The 21,187-nt window shown below is 40.5% G+C and overlaps 1 long non-coding RNA gene across 1 annotated transcript; it reads right to left on the bottom strand.

Moving 5' to 3' along the window:
* Positions 1-496: 496 nt before the first annotated feature.
* Positions 497-20,835, bottom strand: LOC123379243. The gene is made up of 4 exons (XR_006583470.1): positions 20,616-20,835; positions 14,851-15,004; positions 13,528-13,679; positions 497-3,575 (listed from the first exon to the last, which is right to left on the bottom strand). It is a non-coding gene; the product is annotated as an uncharacterized LOC123379243 (long non-coding RNA).
* Positions 20,836-21,187: the final 352 nt, after the last annotated feature.

Raw genomic sequence — 21,187 nt, 5'->3', positions numbered from 1 at the left:
AGGAAGATGGGTTTGTGGTGGTTGAGGGCCAATGGAAGGGAAGGGGTAGAAGCCCTGGGAGAAGAACATGTGCTTTTCATGAGGTCCCACCAGCATCCCAAGCCCTGTTGGTCAGGTTCATCCTGATATACCAAATATGGGAAGCTGCAGATTAAAGGAGACAGAAGGAAAGACACACTAGCTTTGTTCTCGGGTTTCTTTTCTTCTTGACCCAAACAACATTTCCCTCCCCCATTCATTTGACAGCAATATAACTCTATTGAAGAAAACAAGGATGGCAAAGCAGGAATCCTAGAGTTGTTAAATACCAAAAGAAGTATTAAAAAAAAAGTTTATTTATTTATTTTGAGAAGGCAGGGAAAGGCAGGGAGAGGCAGGGTGAGAGGGAGAGAGAGAATGCTAAGCAGGCTCCACATTCAGGGCAGAACCCAACATGGGACTTGATCCCACGACCAGGAGACCACGACCTGAACCGAAACCAAAGTCAGATGCTCAACTGACTGAGCCCCCCAGGTGCCCCCCAAAAGAGGTGTTAATAATGATAATAATAATGATGATGATAGTAGTAGCAGTGGTAATAGTAGCTGTATTAATTGTAGTAGACGTTATATTTAGCACTCAGTATGTGCTAGTCTCATGTATTGCACTTTACAGACATGATATAATTTAATCCTCATGATCATAATCTTTTACAGATAAGGAAACAGAGGCTTAGGAAGGTCAAATAATTTATCAAATTATATAGCTAAAGAACAGAATTTGAAGCAGTGCATTCTGATAGTGAAGTTCATGCTAATAAAACGTAACTTTGCATTACCTGTAATTGTTAATAACAACTATAATTTCCTGGTTGTCTACCACAGCACAGTGCTTCCCATTCATTAAGGCATGTAATGCTCAAAACAACCCCTTCAGAGACAGACATGGGGAGCAGGGTTCCCAAGAGAAGACTGAAAGGCCCTGGAGCCTCCTGAGTTAGAACAGTAGCCCTCCAGGCTGCCACTGACCCCAGGGGCTTGTTACCCTGAGGGGTTCTTCCTTCTGTTGAATCTATTTCTGCCTTGGAATCTGGAACAGGTCTTTCCTCTTTGCTTATCTGACTACAGAGTTCTAGCTAAGTAAGTTGATTCAAGTAATCTTTAAATTCATGAAGAAAGTGAAACTGAAATGCAGGCGACAATGGAAGGTACCTAAATTCTAGGACACATAATTTCAAACAAATAATGAATGAATAAATGACTTGAAAAATGAATGAACAAATAAATAAACACATATTACTGCAATCTGTCTTGCTTCCCCAGCTCAGGTAAATAGTAATACTAATATTTATAGCTGTCGTGTACTGTAGCGAATGTTTTACATGGATTATTCATGTCAATTTTGTTTACATAGTTCTCTAGTCTCCATTCCTTGGTCTTTTCTTTAGATATTTCCTTGCATGGACCCTTGGGCATCATCTGAACTTGTTCTCACTTTTCCACATCCTTTTAATTTTTTTTTTCAACAATTTTGGAATCCAAACATCTCTGGCTATATAACTTCTGCAGCTTATGAGGTATATTTTTGAAGGAAAAATGTATTTTTTAAATTAATAATTCCATATAGTCTTTACTAGCTACTTACCATAGGTTTTTTGGGGTGTGCGTGTAGGGAGTGGGCAGAAGAGGGTCTGACGCTAATGCTCTATGGATGTTATATATGCTTAGTGGCTACCGATTCCACACAACATGAAAGATGAAAACGGTTTGTCCTCTCTTCCTCATAGGCCATTAGTACTAATCAAAGATGAAACTGGATTCAGAGAACACAGGTATTTATTTCACAAAAATGTTTTACTTTGGCTGTGATTCCATAAAATGTTCTGCTGAAATGGCAGTGTGAGAAATAGACTCTTCTCTGCTTCTCCTCATCACCAAGCTAGATATTAGGAAGATGGTATAATCCGTTTTCAGTTAGAATATGTTATTTTATAACCTTCACTTTCAAAGAAGCCATTAAGGTGGTATTTGTCTCTATTTCTGAGAAAAACATCTAGTTACCCTCACTGCAATGGGCAAAATGGTAAACCTCTGAGTCTAATGCACAATATTGTGCTTCCTTGAAGACCAATTTCATGTAATGGGTGTGATGCTTTGCTATTTAACATAGAAGTACCAGCCCGGCAGCTATCAGTTGTTCACACTCCCAGGACTAAAACCTTCCCCACTTTCCACAATGGGTCTGTGTTCAGGTCAGCAGCAGTAATTGCCCAGGTAGAAGGAAACGCACAATATTTCAACCCAAAGGCCACATCTCTGCCCTTGGTGTGTCTCCCTTGTTCATAACTAGGAGCCCCTCTCCCTCCAAAAAACCATATACAAAATCCTGGTAGTTTTCTAGACTGAACTAGTGTCCTCAGAAGACATTCAGGATACAGTTCTGGAGTGCACTCTGTGGCAGGATGCAGAGCAGGAAATCAGTGAGGAGGAAGGGAAGGGATTGAGGAAACCCCTAGAGGGGAGTAAGTCACATGCTGAAGATGAGTACATTGCATGAGCAGAGGCACATGCTTTGGTTTCAAACTACCTTCTCAAGGATGTGGGTATAGTGAGCAGTGTGGAAGACTGTCCCCCTGTGAAGGAATTAGCAGCAATGCTTACTGTTCAGTTAATAAGATAACATCACCTTCTGGGAGGCTTACCACCCATTATAAAAGATTTGAGTTCCTTAATCTCAGGGTTCCTCTACTATATGCGGCCCATGGCACCTCCAGGTGTCAACTGGCCCTCACCACTTTGCTTTGTGGGAATTAGGGCCCGGAAAGCTAATTGGAAATGCTAATATTCTAGCGATGCTATTGCTGTGAAGAACATAGTCTTTTGCCTCTGACTCAGGAGTCTTGTGTTTTCTGCTAGCATCATCAAACTGCATCAGCCTAACTTGTTAGTTTGTAAGTAAAATCCCAGACCCTTTAAAGTTCCTGTCAGTCACCAGATGATATTAAAAAATCATATAACATTGGAAGGACTGACCCAGTCAAAGAGGAAGTACCTCTCGTAAGGTTGGGAAAGCATGTTTGGGACCATAGCTCCTAGATCTAATCAGGGTGTCACGGTATTATAACGATTTCTGTGTCTCTTTAGACCAGTGATTCTCATCTTTATGGGAGGGGGTCACAGACTCCTGAGAATCTGGTAACAGTTATGTGAATATGTCCTCAAAGTCACATGTGAATATATACACATTTTGCACAAAATTTTCTGTATTCATCAACTGCTTAAAGATATTAATTGTCCCTGAATCAGTCCCTGATTAATCAGTCATTAATCAGTCCCAATCAGGGACTGATTCTCCCTAGGGGTAAGAACCATGGTCACACAGCTCACAACACAGAAGGAACTCAACTAATGCTAATAGAAGGGCACATGAATAAATCTGAGAAAGAAATAAGTAAATTAGTAGACTAAAAACTTACCTAGATGAGGGGTACCTGGGTGGCTCAGTTGGTTAAGCATCTGACTCTTGATCCTAGCTCAGATCTTGATCTCAGGTCGTGAGTTCAGGCCCCAAGTTGTGCTCTCTGTTGGGTGTGAAGCCTACTTAAAAACAAACAAACAAAAAGCAAACACAAACTTACCTACGTGATATTCCAAAATATGAAACTAAAGAGGATACTGGTTACATTGGGTGAAGGGAAGTAATAATAATAAAGGGGGTCCTGGTGATTCTCCAGGAAAAATAACAAAGAAAATGGTACCAGGAAAACAAATAGATTCGGAGAAGGGGGTTAGGAACACAGATTCTATCTTCTGCGGAAAGGCAAAGGGAAGAGAAAGAGCGGCTAGGGAAGTGCGAGACTGTGTCTGGAGAGGAGAAAGACCTCGGACTGAGACTGAGAGGGATCCAATCTCTAACTGCGGGGCTTTCTTTGGACTGGGGCCGGCTCCCTGTTCGCGCACCTGGGGAGGAGGGGAGCCAGGCCTGGGTGCAGTGGTAGGTTAGAGGCTCAGTCTGCAGCTGGAGAAAGTGGTTCCCTCCCTGGAGGGCTGTGCGATAGTAGGTAACCTGCCTGTGTCCGCCACGCCGGGCGCAGCGGCTGGGCCAAGGGTGTCGTCTGCAGAAGGAAAAGGCCACACAGTTTCCCTGCAGTGCCGTGGGAAAACGCAAAGGCTTCCTGCATCTGCCACCCCAGGGGCTTGCGGCGAGGGCGGCAGTTCAGTGCGCAGCAGGAGAAGGTGGTCCTCCCTGAAGGGTTGTGGCACAGACAAAGCCAGACGGGACCACATATCACCACTCTGAGAAGCGTTTCCCCAGGGCCAGAGCACATGAGTGGGACTTTGAATCGTAACCAAGCGCAGGGTCAGGGAAGTTGGTGGAGTGAGAAGGACCACCCGTCTGCGCCCGCAGCACAGTGAAGATGCCTCAAACTGAGTCCACCGGGTCTGGCTCCATGGAGAAGAGACTGGGGGGGGGGGGGGGAGGGGGAAATCACTATTTCCGCCCCCCCCCCCCCTCAAAGGCAGGGCCTCAGGGATCACTTCCTGGACCCATAGTGGAGGTGGGTCCAGATAATGCCAAACCACGCCCCTTTGCAGCACATGCACGGGAACAGCACAGATCCTGCAGACAGCTACTACCTACAAGCGATGCAGCGCTGCCTGGATTAACTCTAGGTCAATTCTGGATATATAGATATATTCCACGCCCCCCTCTCCCCAATTCTCCTCCTTATCTCTTCCCTCCACTAGGCTGGTTACTCTGATTATTGGTCTGTCTAAACAGACATATTTAATCCATTGTCTTGATACATGTTCTACACCTTCTTCTTTACACTCCTTTCTCTCTGAAATAATCAAGCCATATAGTTTCTCTGTATGAGTAACTTTATCTTCGTTTCATTTTTCCCACCTTCTTCTTTATTTTCCTTTCTCTCTCTGGATTAAGCCTTTTAGTCTCTCTGCCTAATCAATGCTTATTTTTTCTCCTCTCCCCCTCCCACCCTCGCTCCTGTCATTTCTCTCTTTGTATGTGCTCTACCATCAGCACCGCCTCCACCCTCTTCTTTACTTGTAGTCAGTGTTTTTGGGTTTTTTGTTTTTAGTCTTTAGGTTTTTGTTTTTGTTTATTTGTGTTGTTTGTGTGTTTGCATGTTTTTGTCTTCTGTTTGTCTATCTGTTTTCCTTTACAGGGCTATTCCAGGAACAAATCAAAGCACATCTGGTGGAGGGTCCAAAATATTACTACAAGTAGGGTAATAAAATAACCAAAGTTACAACAACACAGAGCAAGTAACAATCCCTGAGAAAACACCTCCTGAAGGGCCAGGCCCTGTACAGTGTATTACCCTCCTTTAATAGAGCAGTGCTCGCAGGTGCAGAGCATACAACAAGCTTTTAAAATGAATAGGGGACAGAAAACTAGCCAAAATGATGAAACAGAAGAATTCTCCTCAAAAGAAATCCCAGGAAGTAGCAACAGCTACCGAATTAATCAAAACCGATTTAAGCAATATAATGGAACAAGAATTTAGAATAATAGCGATAAAATTAATCACTGGGCTTGAAAAAAGCATAGAGGACAGCAGAGAATCTATTGCTACAGAGATTAAGGGACTAAAAAATGGTCATGATGAATTTAAAAATGCTATAAATGAGATGAAAAATAAAATGGAGGTGGTTACAGTGCAGACTGAAGAGGCAGAGGGGAGAATAGGTAAATTAGAAGATAAAATTATGGAAAAAGAGGAAGCTGAGAAAAAGAGAGATAAAAAAATCGAGGAGTATGAGAGGAGAATTAGAGAACTAAGTGATGCAATCAAACACAACAATATCCATATCATAGGAATTCCAGAAGAAGAAGAAGAGAGAGAAAGGGGCTGAAGGTGTACTTGAACAAATCACAGCTGAGAACTTCCCTGATCTGGGGAAGGAAAAAGGCATTTGAAATCCAAGAGGCACAGAGAACTCCCTTCAGACATAACTTGAATCAATCTTCTGCATGACATATCATAGTGAAACTGGCAAAATACAAGGATAAGGAGAGAATTCTGAAAGCAGCTAGGGATAAACGGGCCTTACCATACAAAGGTAGACACATAAGGGAAGTAGCAGACCTATCTACTGAAACTTGGCAGGCCACAAAGGAGTGGCAGGAAATCTTCAATGTGATGAACAGAAAAAATATGCACCCAAGAATCCTTTACCCAGCAAGTCTGTCATTCAGAAAAGAAGGAGAGGTAAAGGTTTTCCCAAACAAACAAAAACTGAAGGAATTCATCACCACCAAACCAGCCCTACCAGAGATCCTAAGAGGGACTGAGTGAAATGTTGCAAGGACCACAAAGTACCAGAGACATCGCTACAAGCATGAAACCTACAAATATCACATTGACTCTAAACCCATATCTTTCAATAATAACATTAAATGTAAATGGACTAAATGCCCCAACCAAAAGACATAGCGTATCAGAATGGATAAAAAAAATCAGACCCACCTATTTTCTGTCTACAAGAGACTCATTTTAGACCTGAGGATACCTTCACATTGAAAGTGAGGGGATGGAGAACTATCTATTATGCTACTGGAAGTCAAAAGAAAGCTGGAGTAGCCATACTTATATCAGACAAACTAGACTTTAAATTAAAGGCTGTAATAAGGGATGAAGAAGGGAATTATATAATAATTACGGGGTCTATCCATCAGGAAGAGCTAACAATTATAAATGTCTATGCACTGAATTCAAAAGCCCCCAAATATATAAAACAATTAATCACAAACATAAGCAACCTTATTGGTAAGAATGTGGTAATTTGAGGAGACTTTAATACTCCATGTACAACAACGGATAGAAGATATAGACAGAGAATAAATAAAGAAACAAGGGCCCTGAATGATATATTGGATCAGATGGACTTGACAGATACATTTAGAACTCTGCATCCCAAAGCAACAGAATATACTTTCTTCTCGAGTGCACATGGAACATTTTCCAAGATAGATCACATTCTGGGTCACAAAACAGCCCTTAATAAGTATAAAAGAATTGAGATCATACCATGCACACTTTCAGACCACAATACTATGAAACCTGAAATCAACCACAGGAAAAAGTCTGGAAAACCTCCAAAAGCATGGAGGTTAAAGAACATCCTACTAAAGAATGAATGGGTCAACCAGCCAATTAGAGAAGAAATTAAAAAATATATGGAAACAAATGAAAATGAAAAAACAACAATCCAAATGCTTTGGGATGCAGTGAAGGAAGTCCTGAGAGGAAAATACGTTGCAATCCAGACCTATCTCAAGAAACAAGAAAAATCCCAAATACAAAATCTAACAGCACACTTAAAGGAAATAGGAAACAGAACAGCAAAGACACCCCAAACCAGCAGAAGAAGAGAAATAATAAAGATCAGAGCAGAAATACACGATATAGAATCTAAAAAACAGTAGAGCAGATCAATGAAACCAAGACTTGGTTTTTCAGAAAAATTAAAAAAAATTGATAAACCTCTAGCCAGGCTTCTCAAAAAGAAAAGGGAGAGGACCCAAATAGATAAAGTCATGAATGAAAATGGTATCATTAAAACCAATCCCTCAGAAATACAAGCAATTATCAGAGGATACTATTAAAAATTATATGCCAACAAACTGGATAACCTGGAAGAAATGGACAAATTCCTAAGCACACACACACTTCCAAAACTCAAACAGGAAGAAATAAAAAATTTGAACATACCCATAACCAGTGAAGAAATTGAGTAAGTTATCAAAAATCTCCCAACAAATAAGAGTCCAGGACCAGATGGCTTCCCTGGGGAATTCTACCAGACATTTAAAGCAGAGATAATACCTATCCTTCTCAAGCTGTTCCAAAAAATAGAAAAGGAAGGAAAACTTCCAAACTCTTTCTATGAAGCCAGCATTACTTTGATTTCTAAACCAGACAGAGACCCAGCAAAAAAGAGAACTACAGGCCAATATCCCTGATGACTATGGATGTAAAAATTCTTAACAAGATACTTGCAAATCGAATTCAACAGTATATAAAAAGAATTATTCACCATGATCAAGTGGGATTCATTCCTGGGATGCAGGGCTTGTTCAACATTCGCAAATCAATCAATGTGAAACATCACATTAATAAAAGAAAAGAACCAGATGATTCTGTCAATCGATGCAGAAAAAGCATTTGACAAAATTCAGCATCCTTTCTAAATAAAAACCCTCAAGAAAGTCGGGATAGAAGGAACACACTTAAACATCATAAAACCCATTTATGAAAAGCCCACAGCTAATATCATCCTCAATGGGGAAAAACTGAGAGCTTTCCCCCTGAGATCAGGAACACAACAGGGATGCCCACTCTCACCGCTGTTGTTTAACATAGTGTTGGAAGTTCTAGAATCAGCAATCAGACAACAAAAGGAAATCAAAGGCATCAAAATTGGCAAAGATGAAGTCAAGCTTTCACTTTTTGCAGATGACATGATACTATACATGGAAAACCCAAGAGACTCCATCAAAAGTCTGTTAGAACTGATACATGAATTCAGCAAAGTTGCAGGATATGAAATTAATGTACAGAAATCAGTTGCATTCTTATACACTAATAATGAAGCAACAGAAAGACAAATAAAGAAACTGATCCCATTCACAATTGCACCAAGAATCATAAAATACCTAAGAATAAACCTAACCAAAGATGTAAAAGACCTGTATGCTGAAAACTATAGCAAGCTTATGAAGGAAATTGAAGAAGATACAAAGAAATGGAAAAACATTCCATGCTCATGGATTGGAAGAATAAATATTGTTAAAATGTCAATACACCTAAAGCAATCTACACATTCAATGCAATCCCAATCAAAATTGCACCAGCATTCTTCTCGAAGCTAGAACAAGCACTCCTAAAATTTGTATGGAACCACAAAAGACCCCGAATAGCCTAAGTAATATTGAAGAAGAAGACCAAAGTGGGAGGCATCACAATCCCAGACTTTAGCCTCTACTACAAAGTTGTAATCATCAAGACACCTTGGTACTGGCACAAAAACAGACACATAGACCATTGGAATAGAATAGAGACTCCAGAATTGGACCCACAAAAGTATGGCCAACTAATCTTTGACAAAGCAGGAAAGAATATCCAATGGAAAAAAGACAGTCTCTTTAACAAATGGTGCTGGGAGAACTGGACAGCAACATGCAGAAGGTTGAAACTAGACCACTTTCTTACACCATTCACAAAAATAAAGTAAAATGGATAAAGGACCTGAAGGTGAAACAGAAAATCATCAAAATCCTAGAGGAGAAAGCAGGAAAAAACCTCTCTGACCTCAGCCGCAGCAATTTCTTACTTGACACATCCCCAAAGGCAAGGCAATTAAAAGCAAAAAGGAACTACTGGGACCTCATGAAGATAAAAAGCTTCTGCACAGAAAGGAAACAATCAACAATACTAAAAGGCAACCAATGGAATGGGAAAAGATATTTGCAAATGACATATCGGACAAAGGGCTAGTATCCAAAATCTACAAAGAACTCACCAAACTCCACACCCGAAAACAAATAATCCAGTGAAGAAATGGGCAGAAGACATGAATAGACACTTTTCTAAAGAAGACATCCAGATGGCCAACAGGCACGTGAAAAGATGTTCAACGTCACTCCTCATCAGGGAAGTACAAGTCAAAACCACACTGAGATTCCACCTCACGCCAAATGAACAAATCAGGAGACTATAGATGCTGGTGAGGATGTGGAGAAACAGGAACCCTCTTGCACTGTTGGTGGGAATGCAAACTGGTGCAGCCGCTCTGGAAAACAGTGTGGAGGTTCCTCAAAAAATTAAAAATAGACATACCCTATGACCCAGCAACAGCACTGCTAGGAATTTACCCAAGGGATACAGGAGTACTGATGCTTAGGGGCACTTGTACCCCAATGTTTATAGCAGCACTTTCAACAATAGCCAAATTATGGAGAAAGCCTAAATGTCCATCAACTGATGAATGGATAAAGAAGATGTGGTTTATATATACAATGGAAGACTACTTGGCAATGAGAAAGAATGAAATCTGGCCATTTGTACCAACGTGGATGGAACTGGAGAGTGTTACGCTAAGTGAAATAAGTCAGGCAGAGACAGATACCAAATGTTTTCACTCATATGTGGATCCTGAGAAACTCAACCGAAGACCAGGTGAGAGGGGAAGGGGTGGGGAAAGTTACAGAGAGAGAAGGAGGCAAACCATAAGAGACTCTTAAATACTGAGAACAAACTGACAGTTGATGGGGGGTGGGGGGGGAGGGGAAAGTGGGTCATGGGCATTGAGGAGGGCACCTGTTGGGATGAGCACTGGGTGTTATATGGAAACCAATTTGACAATAAATTTTATGAAAAAAAAGGAAGCAAAATGCAGCTCCCTCCCCCCCCCCCCCCTGAAAAAAAGAACACAGATTCTACAACCAGATTGCCTGGGTTCCAATCCTGACTATTCCACTTGCTAGTGATGTGATCTTGGGCAATAGCTTAAGCACTCTGTACTTCAGTTTTGTCATCTGCACAATTGGCACATAGTAACTGCCATAGTATATGGCTGGTATACAGAAAGTACTCAGTAAAAGTTAGCTTTTATGGTGGTGTCTAGATATGAAAGCACAGACTATGGGTGATAAAGAAAAGAGGACTTGCAATTTGGGGGCAATGATGCTACTGTTGTCGGTGCACCTGGGTGGCTCAGTCAATTAAGTGTCTGACTTCGGCTCAGGTCATGATCTCACAGCTTGTGGGTTTAAGCCCTGAATCGGGCTCTGTGATGACAGCTCAGAGCTTGGAGCCTGCTTTGGATTCTGTCTTCCTTTCTCTCTGCCCCTTCTCTGCTCATGCCCTCTTACCTGCTCTCAAAAATAAATACACATTAAAATAATAATAATTAAAAAAATGATGCTGTTGTCTAACAGACATCACCAAAAACCTAGAGCGATGAGACCCACTAATAGTATCTGACAAAAAAAAAAACAAAAAACCAAAACAACTAGCAAACAAGGCAGAGACCATATACTCATGAAATATAAACATGAGTGGAAATCCAGGAACCTCAAAGGAAATAAGAGGATAGAAACTTTTTGGGTGAGAGCTTAAAGAGAAATGAACAGAAATATGCCTACACACAGTGCTTGCTGAAGGTAACTGTCTAGATTCACTACTTCTTCTTTTCTTAGTGTCTTTTTTAACCTGACTCCCCTTTATTGGCCTTTATTGGATTTTTAGATCTGTCTCCAGGTCCTCAGTTTTTGGCTAAATGTTGAGAATTCTACTCCTGCCTTATTGAACCCAGCTTCCTTTGTCTGTAGCATCCTTTGCAGCCCCAATACGGGATCTCTTCACACCTCTGACCCCATCTTACCAGTTGAACCAACATCTAGCTCTCAGCAGGGTGGACAACACAGGCCACTCAGTCCAACCAAAGGAATGGATGGGGCTTCCCTAAAGCAAATTAAAAAACTGGAACAGAGGAAGGATACAGCTGGGAATTACCCAGGTTTGAAAAATTCTACCATTTCTAAAGAAGAGGGGATAGAAAAGGTTCTCTTCTGGCTCAAAAATGAGGGGAATAAATGAGGGGGGTGGCTGTCAAGCTAACCATAGAGCCTGTAACAAAATGTTTGGGGAGAACATGCTTGGGTTTATAACATGAGAAAGAGAAGAACATTAATGTTGTTATTCAGGGCTGGAGGCTTATATTATAAACAGCCAGTTTCAGAAAGTACAGCACAATGATGGACTTTCTCCCATTTACCAGAAACTATAACAAGAAAATATAGCACAAAATACACAGGAAGCTCTCAGAAATGAAATTTGGAAGATGTAATTGTAAATGAGGAAGAACTAAGGAATTAGGAAGGCACTGTAACCAGACTGCACTCTGACTAGCAAAGATAAAGAAAGGACATGAACAAATGATGGAAGTAATGGGGCAAACTGACAACAGAGGCTAAAGTGTGATGCAGAGCAGTGTCAAGTTGTCTAAGAGATATATTTTGCAGAAAACACTATCAACCATACAATGTATCAAACACAGACCAAATATACTGCTCAATGAAGATAGAGTAATATTTACAGAAGTCAGAAGGCAGAACTGTCTTTTATTCCTATTTTTTCTTCTGTATTTCTCACCAAAGGAATGCTTTGTAAACTGAAAGGATCAGACAAGCACAGTTAAAAAAAAAAAAGACTTGAAGCCCAGAATATGTGGAGATTCTAAGAAAGCACTTGGCCTTTAAATTTGTTCAAGTGGTCAGATCAATCAAGGTGAATTATGTCCTCTAACCTTACCATAGTTTGTTAATCAGATTGTGAAACCATGGTGAGTAATCTTTTTGAGACATCACAGAAAACAGAGCAGTGCTAGAACACCAGAGATAGGCAACTATTGTTCCTGGTTTCCAAAAAGATGGATTTCGCTGAAGTTGACTTTGCTCCCAGGCAACTTTCTGGAGCTCTTCTGGAATGGATTATTGATGAGAGGGCCTAGAGCAGTGGTCCCAAAGAGGAGACTGGGTACTCAAGAAAACTAGCCTCATTCCCTTTTTGAGATGAGATTTCTAGAATGAGAAACTCATCAGTGCTGTAGACACAGTGCACAGGGATTTCACAAGGCATCTGACAGAGTCTGTGCTTGGTCTTTGGAGGGGATAGAGAAATCTAAATGCATAATACCACAGAAGGGTTTGTACTTGACTGAACAACAACTCAATGTTAACAATGTTGGTTAATTTTCTCCTGTTTTTTTTGCTTGGCTTATTGTGTTCAATATTTTAATTAAGGACATATCACATAGAAGGCAACATTCATCAGATTTTCAAATAATAGAAGTTTAAAATATCCTAAAAGAACAGAATGCATATATGAAATTTAATGAGAATTTTAAAGTTTCCAAAAGGCAAAAGGGGGAAATACCACTTTAAAAGTCTTAAGGCATTTCAACTGAATGTAAGTTTATGAGTCATAAATGATTTTTTCCTAATTCCTAAGAGTCTATGATTTCCTAAGCATTAATCCTAAAATAACAATTGTAGCAGTAACAGCCACAATGAAATAAAAACAACCCAAAGGTCATTGCTTTTTTTTTTTTTTTTTTTTTGGCTAGCCGTAAGTACATAATTAAAAGATTTTTAAAGCCGTAATATTTCCAAACACCTTTCCAATAATATTACAATTGCATCAGTTACCCATGCGGACTGATTCAATGAGCATATGCTAGTGAAACATACATTACTCTAAAATGATCAGGAACAACTGATATAGTGCCAAGAAGGTAATAGTCATATGGAAAATTCACTTTATTCTCTGGCTGGCTGCCTCAGTTTCCTTTCCTGGTAAATAGGGATAGATAATACTTGCTAACATTGCTTGAGAGGCATGGATCATACAGATGAAAGGCCAAGCCCTTTGACCTATTTCCTCAGAGAAAAATGTTCAAGCATCTCTGCTCCTCTTGTAAAGACAATGTTCATTCCATTGTGTAGTGGTTTGTGACTCACCCCAAGCTTCCCATGGACTGCTCTGTGGAGGGCTCCAGGTAGTTCCTTAGCAAATACAGACGCTCATCATCGTGCCTGTGGTGTGGAATCCATGCTGGGTGGATGGCCTTTAGTAATCTTTTCCTAAAAGCAAGGAACACAGAGGATCCACCCTGAAAGTGAAGGGTAGGAAGCTCCTGATTGGTACAGGTAGAGGTAGGCACAGACCTGTCAGGTATCAACTGGAAGTGCTGTGATTGTTCACATTGAAGATACCAACAGAAGCTTTCTGGGTACAGACTCTATGGAGGTAGCTGGGAGAGGAAGCCCTCAAAGTCAACCCAGGACATGACTTCAAGAGCACAGTTTGGATTTATCTGAAGACCACAGACACTGAGAGCGTCTGCTTCTACTTTGTTCTCTCCCTCATTTGGCTACTGCTTGGGGGAAAAAACAGCACCTGAATTGGAGGGATTTATTGTAAAGTCTTCTGCTCATAAAGAGAGCTCCAGCTTTTCTACTATTCATTTCTTGTTCTGATGTTGGAGAGCTAGTTGATGTTCATTTACTATGGGACATTTTTACTAATGCATCTTAAGTACATGAGTTAAAAAATCCCATACAACTGGGCCTTGAGATTAATGTGCCCAGCTCTGTACCTCTGATGATCTGAGGAGTTTCTTGAAGGTAAAAGGACAGACCAGTGATATTTCTTCCCTCTGGCCTCTGGAACAGTGGTCTGCCAGCAACCTTTAGGACACATCAATTCTTTATAGTCTAGAAAGGTATTTTTAGAACAAGACATAATCCTTGCTCCCAAGAGCTTTATAACTTAGTTTGGGGGCAACTGAACATATGTAGTTTTGATTAAAGACTATTACACGACATGCCCAATTCAAATATCCAAATCACAAAAGTATTTTTTTCTGGTAGAGGTTGCAGCATGGCTGTTTACACAGACCAAACATAGAATATGCATCCTTGTTTTTCTCATTTATTATAGGAACTTTAAAGTGTGAATTGTCCCCTTTCTGTGTGCACAGGACCCAGAGCCTTCCTGGAGGGAGGATTCCTTCCTGAGACAATGAGATGGTTCAAGGTGACACAGATGGGGTGTTACAGCCTCTGCACCACCTGGCCTCACATTTTTATGGGAGTATAATAAACTTCAAATAATAATAATAAAGAAATCCATAGAAGGATAAGAAAATTAAGAAAAGAGTAACTTCTTCCTATAAAAGGGACAAAAACCTTCAGCTGCCTAAAACCCTAACCCATGGCTCAGACAACTAAGAAGCCATCTAAATCCATATTTATCCTGAACTTGTTAACATATACTCTTACTTGAACTAGGTGAATTCTGTTTTGGGTACTTCCTATGCCTTCTTTGGTGGTAACTGTGGCCCCAAAAGAGAGACCAGCAGATGAGGCACCAGGCAGGTGGTGATGGAGAAGGCCTTCAGAGTTTGGATGATGAAGCTGAAAAGACCTGTTGTCACTACAGAGGCAGTTTCCAAAAAAAGAAAAAAAATGTATTTAGATGATTATAACAGTAATTACTTTGACATGAACATAACTAGTTGAGCACATATTAAAGTTTAGCCATCACATAAATGATTTTGGGTTTGAGTATGGCTATCTAAAAAATAAATATTTTATTACTTGGAATTAAGAAAGCCATTACCTCCTCCAAACTATCTTCTTAAAAACGCATTTCGGATGTTGAAATGATCTTGACTTACTCCTATGCCCTCTTCAGTCTGTTGATTGTTACGGTTCGTCAAATCATTAACTCATTACCCTTCAAGCAAACTCTAGATTATGTGTGAGCTTATAAAGAGAATATGAGGAACAGTCAAAGAAGATCACCTTGAAGGTGAGTCATTCAATAACTGTATCAGAGTATAAGCTCCCTGATGGCAGGTAACTGGTTCCCAGTGCCTGGGATAGGGGAAGCTTAATAAATACTGGTTGGAGGAATAGTAAGGATAATTAGGCATTTTCCCACATGGTCAGGCTGCTGAATGCATGTAAAATTCACTGTACCTCTCAAGGAGAGAATAAGGGAACTGGACTATGACCCTGAATGTGGCCGTCTGCCTTTAGGAAGGCTATCAGGAGGGTGGAGAGCAGTCTTTTAGACTTCTTATGGGGTCTCTTTCAGCCCTGAGGGTGTTTTGGGTCTGCTCTCTGTTTTCCTCTGATAAAATCCTGTGTATGCTCCCAACCTCTGATTTCCCCACCTTCCTCTGCCACCCCCACTCTTTTCCTCCCTTAAGCCAAGCTAGAACCTCAGTCTCAATGTAGTTCTTACACAATGCACACTTCATCCTGCCCTGGAATAAAACTTCTTCCTACAACCACAACAAACCCTTCAGTCAGTGAAATGGAACAAAATCATGTAAACATAATGCATTCAGGTGAATTTTTAGGTGTTAATGTTATTTGTTTTTAAATTCTAAAACTAACGCTTACTTTAAAAATATCAATAATACAAAAGTATATAAGTAGAAAGAGAAAATCCTCCTTCCCAATTTTCACTTTCCAGAGCTAACTATTATCAGATTCCTCCGTATCCACAATTTTCCCATGCAAATGCGTGTGCGCATGTGCATGCACACATACATGAATTGTTCTTGTTGGTTTCTAAAAGTAAAATCAAGCTACTCATACTATTTCAAATCCGTTTTTTTTTTTCAAGTTACTTAGGCTCTCTGCCTCAATTGCCTCACCTATGAAATGGACAAAGAAGGGTTGTTGTAAGGATTAAATCAGCTAATACATGTAAAGTATTTGGAACACTGACTGGTACCTAGTAAGTTCTCAAAAAATATTAACTTCTTATTTTTCCCACAAATTGTCCTCTATTAGTTTACATGAAGTTGTTTTCCATTTGTCACTACTACAAATACTGTTGCAATGAAAAATCCTTGGGCTTTAACTTGGCACATTTGAACAAGTATTCAGATTCTGAAAACTGGAATTTCTAGGTTGAAGGGTAAGCATGCTGCTAGGTCCAACTCACTCACCTTCCAAAATGTGTGCACTTGTACAGAAAATCATGTATGAGAGTGTTTCCCCACAGCCTTCACCAACACTGCATATTATCCATTCCTGCCATTTTTCAAATATGTGAGGGAAATGACAGTCATAACTGGCATTTCTTGTTATCGTGAGGTTTTCCCTTTTATAATATATTTAGTGAATATTTGTATTTATTCTTCTGTACTTTATTTCCTCCTATCAGGTTTTTTACTTATCAATTTAAGTAATTTAATTATATACAATGGGTATTAACTATAATCTGCTATAAATGTCTGGATATCTTCTGCCAGCTTGTTAACTGTCCATTCGATTTTGAGTATCTTGCATCCTGGAGGAGCTCCATCCTCACCAGCCTCCTGGCTGTCATTTCTCTAGGCCATTCCATTGTTCCATCAGATTAGCCATTTCTGAGTGGTACAGACATAATATGACCAGTGGATCGCATGTCACACACTCAGCCCACTGTTGTAGAGCAGATGCATTTACTTTGCTGTAAATTACGAGAGTGCACTTAATACTGTGTAAGCCCTTAGGAAGTGGTGATGGCTAACGCCTATAGGCAGGCAAGGCAAACCTTTTTTTTTCTTTAAATTTTTTTAATGTTTGTTTATTTTTGATAAAGAGAGAGAGTGAGTGGGAGAGGAGCAGTGGGAGACACAGAATCTGAAGTAGGTTCCAGGTTCTGAGCTGTCAGCACAGAGCCCGACATAGGGCTTGAACTCATGAACCCTGAGATCATGATAAGAGCTGAAGTCTGATGCTCAACCCACTGAGCCACCCAGGCTCCCCCAGGCAAGGCAAACTTTTACCCAGAATGCATAACAACTTCTGTTAAAATAAATCACTGCTCCTTCCAGGGTGGAGTTGTCCGTTTGTCCTCCAGTGGCCAGATGGTCTCCTGGAAGGATGGTACTAACTTGGGGGCTAGTTCTGTGTTGGGGTGGGTTGGACATTCAGCAGTAGCAGTAGCTGCATGGAGGCAAAGTGCCCATCCCGCTGTCATGACTCTTCCCACACCCACTGTGTCATCAGTGGGGTGACCAATGGCAGAGATGACTAATGTCAAATGCCATTTTGTGTACATACTTGGTTGTTTAGTGCCTCTTTCATGGTGGGAGATTTCAACTGGAACTGCTATTTCTGGGTTGAAGGGTATGCATGCTGCTAGGCCCAAATAACTCACTTTCCAAAATGTGTGCGCTAGTACAACAAAGCAAGAGCGAGAGAGTCTGTTTCCCTGCCACCTTCACCAACATGGTCTCAGGTGGACATAGCAGCAAGTGCTTTTGATGCAACTTCACAACATTCAGCCAATTATTTTTGCATAATATCCCATTTTAAGGAGCCAGGTGAATTTGCTTTGTGAATGGAAGAAAGGTAGTTTTCCATATAGTTTTTTCTAAATTTATGTAGAGAACAGTTCACACTTTTTTTTGTTTTTTAATGTTTATTTTTTTTCAACGTTTTTATTTATTTTTGGGACAGAGAGAGACAGAGCATGAACGGGGGAGGGGCAGAGAGAGAGGGAGACACAGAATCAGAAACAGGCTCCAGGCTCTGAGCCATCAGCCCAGAGCCTGACGCGGGGCTCGAACTCACAGACCGCGAGATCGTGACCTGAGCTGAAGCTGGACGCTTAACCGACTGCGCCACCCAGGCGCCCCTTAATGTTTATTTTTGAAGGAGAGAGAGACAGAGTGTGAGCAGGGGAGGAGCAGAGAGGGAGGGAGACACAGAATCCAAAGCAGGCTCCAGGCTCTGAGCTGTCAGCACAGAGCCTGACGTGGGGCTCAAACTCATGAGCTGTGAGATCATGACCTGAGCCAAACTGACTGAGCCAGTCACCCCGAACAGTTCACATTTCTAATGTGCAATATGAAAATTTTGACACATTGTACCTATTCCCATATACCCACTCAGAAGTCTCTTGTCCCCAGTCTTCCAATCTTTCCCCTTCCAGGTTCTGCCCAGGTGGCCAAACCATTTGAGTCCATGTATATACCTAACCTTGGGCCACTCTGTTTTCTACACAAAGTGAAAAACCAGGTGCATTACCTAAGATTCTGCCCATTGGGAGAATTTTCCCTTACCACCTCTGAGTGGGGAGTGCAGATACTGACCATATCTGGCTTGTATGCACATACTGATTTGTGAACCAAGCTCAGACTTTTTCTTTCTGCCTCAGTTTGTCATGAGGAACTCTCACTCTCCACCAGGTAACCATAGGTATGAACTGCAGGAGAGATGCTGATACAAGAGCAGTGGATAACTGGGGTCTGGGTTAGCTTCCAATCTGACTTGTGCTTGATTCTAGATGGACCACTTCTATTATACCTTCTTGCTTCTGGGCTTGCTTGATTGCATTTTAGCAAGATCCTGAAGTTATTTGTGTTCATTTTAAAATTTAAGAAGCACTACCTAGTGTCAGACAGACAGAAGGAAGGATGGAAGTGACAGCACCTTTTAGGCAGAGGACCAAAGCTCCAGAGCAAGAAACAGAACGGGAAATTCTGATGGTAAAAAAAGGGGGTGTTGAGGCAACACTGGAGAGATAGCCAGGGGCCAGATCACAGAGGGCACATATGCCACCTTACAGATTTGGGACAGTACTCTGGTTGAATAAATAGGAAGCCATTGAAGGGTTTTAAAGAAGGGTGTAACATGATCATATCATGTCTGTGTGTGTGTGTGTGTGTGTGTGTGTGTGTGTATCCACAAATTTGTATAACTCTGGCTTAAATCTGATGAATGGCTTGGAAGGGAAGGAAAATGAATGCAGGACAATACTGAGGAGACAACCACATAGTCAGGTTGGAAATAATGGTGGCTTGGAACAACACAGTAGCCATGGGAATAAACAGAGGGAGAGGCAGATGTAGGCAATTTCTCTGAGGTGGGATTGACAGGACTTCATGCCTGAACACATACATGCACTGAGAGAATGAAGCATCTTGGATCACTCCCTCATTTCTGGCTCAATATCTCAGAGATGGCTGTACTGATAAGGAGATCTGTTTTGGGACAGAGGTGTCTTTGAGACACATCCGTGTGGCAATGAAAGCCAAACTTCAAGAACCAAGGGTCTTGGCCTTGGTACAAGAGTCCTTGAGTTGAGAATGTGACCGGGAGAAGGTGCCATCCATTAGTCTCTAGTATTTTATACATCAGTGTAGATGCTTTTTTCTGTCATTAATGCAAATAAAACATTTTTAGTGATAAGGTCTTGCTGTTTAGCCTCCTTTGAGGTCTTGTCCCTGAAGACCACTGAGATAGACTTCTTATGATTGTCACAACTTCTGTCTTCCCACATTTTATGTTTCTCTTCACATATGCTTTTTTGTTTGTTTGTTTGTTTGTTTGTTTGAATTGAGATGTTGGGGCACCTGGGTGGCTCAGTCAGCTAAGCGTCTGACTCTTGATTTTGGCTCAGATCATAATCCCATGGTTGTGGGATCAAGCCCCAGCATGGAGCCTGCTTAAGATTCTCTCTTCCTCTCCCTCTTGCCCTCCCCTGCTCTCTCTCTCTCAAAAATATAAAATAAAAATTGAGATATAATACACATACCATAAAACTCACTTTTAAAGTGTGCAGTTCAGTAGTTTTTAGTATATTCACAGGTGTACAGCTATCACTACTATCTAATTCCATAACATTTTCATCACCCCCAAAGAAACTCTATATCCATTAGTAATCAACTCCCCGTTCCCCTCTCCCCTCAGCCTTTGGCAACCACTAATGGATTTTCTGTCCCCAGGAATTGGCTTATTCTGGATGTTTCATATAGAAGGAATCATATAACATGCAGCCTCTTGTGTCTGGCTACTTTCACTTAAAGAATGTTTGCAAGGTTCATCCATGTTGTAGTATATATATCAGTATTTCATTATTTTGTATGGCTGAATAATATTCCCTTGTATGGATATACCACATTTTTTAAATAATATTTTGTTATCAGTTGATACAGTTGGGCTGTTTCTATTTTTGATTATTATAAATAATGCCATGAACATGTGTGTATAAATTTTTGTGTGTACATATGTTCTCAGTTCTCTTGGGTATATACCTAAGAGTAGTCCTTTGGTAATTCCATGTTTAACTTTTTGAAGAACTGCCAATTTTTCTTCCAGTGGCTGCACCATTTTCATTCTTCCCAGCAATGGTTAAAGGTTCCAATTTCTCCACATCCTTGTCAACACTATTATCCATCATTTTGATTATAGCCATCCTCCTGGGAATGAAATGGTTTCTCATTGTGATTTTCATTTGCATTTCCTTAATGACTAATGACTTTGACTATCTTTTTATGTGCTTATTGGCCATTTATACATTTTCTTTGGATAAATGTCTGTTCAATTCCTTTGCCCATTTTTAACTTGCATTATGTATCTTTTTATTGCTAAGTTTTGAGAGTTTTTAAAATATATCCTACATAAACATCTTTATTAGATATATGACTTACAAATATTTTCTCCCATTCTGTGGTTTGTCTTTCAATTTCCTATAGTATCTTTTGAAGCACAGAAGTTTTCAGTTTTGATGAAGTCTAATTTATCCATTTTTTTTTCTTTAGTCCCACAGACTCTTGTATACAGTGCCTGGATCCATTCTGACAATAAAAGGAGGCTGATAGCAGAT

Source organism: Felis catus, chromosome C1 (assembly GCF_018350175.1).
Source record: "Felis catus isolate Fca126 chromosome C1, F.catus_Fca126_mat1.0, whole genome shotgun sequence".
NCBI classification, from domain to species: Eukaryota; Metazoa; Chordata; class Mammalia; order Carnivora; family Felidae; genus Felis; species Felis catus.
The sequence above is the reverse complement of the archived record's forward strand: the minus strand, read 5'-3'. Positions and strand labels throughout refer to the sequence as shown.